Genomic DNA, 4,327 nt, shown 5'->3' with positions numbered 1-4,327 from the left:
ATTTTAATTCCAAAAAATTAAAGATGATAAACATTATAGTAAAAAACACAAATAAAGTTTTTTGTTTTTTATTTATTTATTTTTAATTTTTTTAATATAATTAGGTCTACTTACTAGCCATTTTTGAGTCCCTCTAAAGGTTTAAGGAACACAATCAGACATTTTTGGTCACATTGGAATCAAGAACACTCAATTAATTGAAGTTAGCTAAAATGTTTTTAAAGCTAATCTCAGTAAATGTAATTATTCGTACCAAAAAACAAACTCTAAATCTCAGTGACTGAGATTAGACACTTGTTTTTTTTCCCCCAAATTGTTAGCAACAAATTTAATTATATAAAAGATTAATTAAATCAAACAAACTATTACAGGGTATCAACTAAAACAGGAAGTTGTCCTTTAGCTTAGCTAGCAGTTGATTGTTTCTTCAAAATAACTTTTTTAAAATGTAGCTGACACTACATACAAGAGTAAATAAGTGAGTTCTTTTGATTTGTGTTGAATTTTGTCATTTTTTTTGGAACATTTTTTGTAATAATGTGGAAAATTGGTTAAAGTTTGACTCAAGTAGGCTAACTTTTTTGTTTTTTTTAGATGAACAAACATGAAACTGGGGAAGCTGAAATAAATAAATATTTCACCAATTTTGATAAAATATGTTTGGTAAAAAATGTGTGTTACTGTACTTTGTTAGTGTTAATTTTAGCACTAAAAAGTGCTTTTAGCTGGCTAACCTGAAAAGCTAGCTAGCTAGCTACCTAGCTTTAAAAAACTGAGTTCTTTGATGCTAACATCCTCTATTCCAATTTAATGAGCTGTAGTCTATTTACTCCCTTTAAATTCAAATATTAAGTAAATCTATTTTGTTTTTGCTTTTTTATTTGAACATTTGTTGTAAAAACAGTTATGAATGAAAATTGTCTTAAAGCATCTTTTTTTAAATACACGTAAATTAAGCTAGGATAAGCGCAATAGGGCTTCAGTTTCTTACCGCACTTTTTGGTAAAATATCTCTTATTAATTGTAGTAGAAAATGAATGTTTGCAGTAGTACTTCGTTTTTATTAAAATTAGCAGGAAAAGTGATTAGCTAGCTAACATATGGAGCTAGCTAGACAGCTAGCTAGCAAAAAACTGATTTTAAACCGTCAAATAAAACATCAAATTTAAGTTATTTGAGGCTAAAAACCACAATAAAGTTAAACATGCTGCTTTACTATATTTACATCAGGTTCAATATGCCAAACATAATAACCTGTTTTAAGCTAATATTGTGCTAATCAGGAAAACACTAAATTTTTATTTTGCTATAAGCTAAAACTTGAGCATCAGCTAGCAAAAAAAAATCTATATTTACATAAAATGGAAGTCATTTTGAAAATTATTTAATAAAAACATGTAAAGCATAATTTCAAGTTCAGTGACTATAAGTTTTTTAATGTGTTAGCCATCCCATAATTTAAGGAAATGTATGTTGTCATGTTTATTTGAATAATTCAACATATTTATCCAATTTCTTTTTATTTGAATTAAAAAAAAAACGACTAAAAAATTGTAAAAGTTTAGGGTTCTGGTCACCCCAAGTTCCTCCTTAAAATAAGAATTTAATTTTTATTTGATCTTAAAGGACGTTCACAATAAATATATATTTATACTAAATATGACTTAGCTTACCCAAAATGCATTGCAATGTCCATTGCCTCTGGTATTTGATAAAATATGCAACATATATGTCATTTTTTTTTTATTTAACGGATCTAGATAAACTCAAAACATAAAATTCTAAACTTCAGGGGCCCTGGGCACCCAAAGCCCCCCTTTCAAAACGCCCCTGTACATAATTTTAAATGTAAAAAAACGATTTTTCCTCATCAAAATATAGATGAAAGGAGGTCAGAGGACCCTGAATGAAGCTCCCATGATGCTTTAAGGGCCACAAACAGCACCCTCTGCTGCCAGGAAGCCTCCACTGCAACCCCCCCACTGCTAACAAGCTGGAGGAGCCCTGCAGCACAAATCATATCAGTGTGTCAAGTTTCACAACACTAGTTTGAGAGTGGGTTAAGCCTTAATTAGCCTGAATTCGTTATGAAGATGTATCTAAAAAGGTTCCCCCACGATACCTCTCATTTTCACCCAGCGCTTCATTCCCTTCCCTTCCCGTCCCCTTCCCTCCAACATCAGGGTGTGCTCTCCCTCATCCGCTCGCCTCCATCTGTCTCCGCGCCTCTCTTTAAAGGCCCAGATCTAAATAGGAGCGGATCACCTCCCTCGCCGGCGTTTCATTAGAGGCAATTAGAAAGCCGATGCCGCGGCGTCCCATAAGGCTCTGCGGGGAGAGGCGGGACGCGGGCCGCATTAGCGCGTTGAGATGAAGCGTGCATGACAACGCTTTCATCAGCGCGCAACAATTCCTCGCCGACATCTTTGAGCCGAGTGTCAGAGGTACCATTCTGACAATTACAACAATTAACACTGTCAAAATAAAGCCATTAGCCGAGCGAGAGGGCAAAGCAATGCACTTAATTACAGGGTTTTCTGTCAAAATCCATTCCCTTCAGAATATTCTCCAAACGGAAGGAAAATGTAAGCTGAACGTATGTCTGCTGCAGTCTGAACTCGGGGTCTGGGTACCGTGGAGCCTCAGAGAGGAGCCGAAAAGTCACAAACGCTAACCTCAGAACGTCCAGTTAGAGAAACAGAAGATGCTTCTCTGAACTCATTCACTAAAAGAGTTTTCTTTTTTTTTTTTAAAACAAGCTCTGCCCATCTGCTCCGACGTGACAAAACAATTACAAAATCTCCAGGGAAACCGCGGCCTGTCACGTTACATTTACCTTAGCTAAACGCCGGGTGCTTCTGCGCATCTATCCATCCATCCATCAACCCAAAGGAGTGATGGGACAGCTCAGATAATAACTGTCCCAGGCAGATGTACCTGCTTCAGATCTGATCAGTGTTGGTGGAGGTGCTGCTGAGGAAGGAGATGGATGGAGCCTCTCAGGGACGATATTGTACCAAAACAAGCGTCTGGAGGACAAATATCACAGTGAAAAGGTTTGAAAAAGAACCCGATGTCCAAAGAGCAGCTGAAATTAAATGTTACAATAAAAGTTCACCATTTATCAATGGAGCATGAGCTCCAGAAACACCAGAACTATTTAGCCTTTAATACAATGAATATAAAACAGACTGATTCTGATGCAGAGAAAAGAAGCTTTGGATTCAAATCCAGCAGTTTATGTTAGTGAACACGTAGCAACAGAGCATCATAGTAAACATGTAAACAAAAATACATAGTAATGCTTTACCATAGTAGTGAAATGTTACGTTAGTAAACGTGATGACAATTTACATTAGTAATGAGTTATGTTGGTGAACACAGAGCAACGCTTTTCTTTGGTAAACATGGAGCAAAGCTTTCTGTTAAAAACAAGAAGCAACACGTCAAACTGATAAACATGTATCAACACATTACGTTAGAGGATGTAGAAAATTAAAAAAAATAAAGTGGTAAACACAAAGCAATGCTTTAAGCTAGTAAACACGTAGCAATGCTTTAAGCTAGCAAACACGTAGCAATGCTTTAAGCTAGTAAACACGTCGCAATGCTTTAAGCTAGCAAACATGTAGCAACGCTTTAAGCTAGTAAACACGTAGCAATGCTTTAAGCTAGTAAACATGTAGCAATGTTTTAAGCTAGTAAACACGTAGCAATGCTTTAAGCTAGTAAACACGCAGCAATGCTTTAAGCTAGTAAACATGTAGCAATGTTTTAAGCTAGTAAACACGTAGCAATGTTTTAAGCTAGTAAACACGTAGCAATGCTTTAAGCTAGTAAACACGCAGCAATGCTTTAAGCTAGTAAACATGTAGTTACGCTTTAAGCTAGTAAACATGTAGTTACGCTTTAGGCTAGTAAACACGTAGCAATGCTTTAAGCTAGTAAACATGTAGTTACGCTTTAAGCTAGTAAACATGTAGTTACGCTTTAAGCTAGTAAACATGTAGTTACGCTTTAAGCTAGTAAACACGTAGCAACGCTTTAAGCTAGTAAACACGTAGCAATGTTTTAAGCTAGTAAACACGTAGCAACGCTTTATGTTAGTAAAAACGTAGCAATGCTTTAAGCTAGTAAACACGCAGCAATGTTTTAAGCTAGTAAACACGTAGCAATGCTTTAAGCTAGTAAACATGTAGTTACGCTTTAGGCTAGTAAACACGTAGCAACGCTTTAAGCTAGTAAACACGTAGCAATGTTTTAAGCTAGTAAACACGTAGCAATGCTTTAAGCTAGTAAACATGTAGCAACGCTTTAAGCTAGTATA

The 4,327-nt window shown here is 35.7% G+C and overlaps 1 long non-coding RNA gene across 1 annotated transcript in view; it reads right to left on the bottom strand.

Moving 5' to 3' along the window:
- The window catches only part of LOC112156635, a 49,687-nt gene that overhangs the window by 15,967 nt on the left and 29,393 nt on the right, over positions 1–4,327 (bottom strand). The window lies entirely within an intron of this gene.

The sequence above is a fragment of the Oryzias melastigma genome, linkage group LG2, assembly GCF_002922805.2.
Source record: "Oryzias melastigma strain HK-1 linkage group LG2, ASM292280v2, whole genome shotgun sequence".
Taxonomy (NCBI): Eukaryota; Metazoa; Chordata; class Actinopteri; order Beloniformes; family Adrianichthyidae; genus Oryzias; species Oryzias melastigma.
Note: the sequence above shows the minus strand (reverse complement) of the source record. Positions and strands in the feature narration are given on the sequence as shown.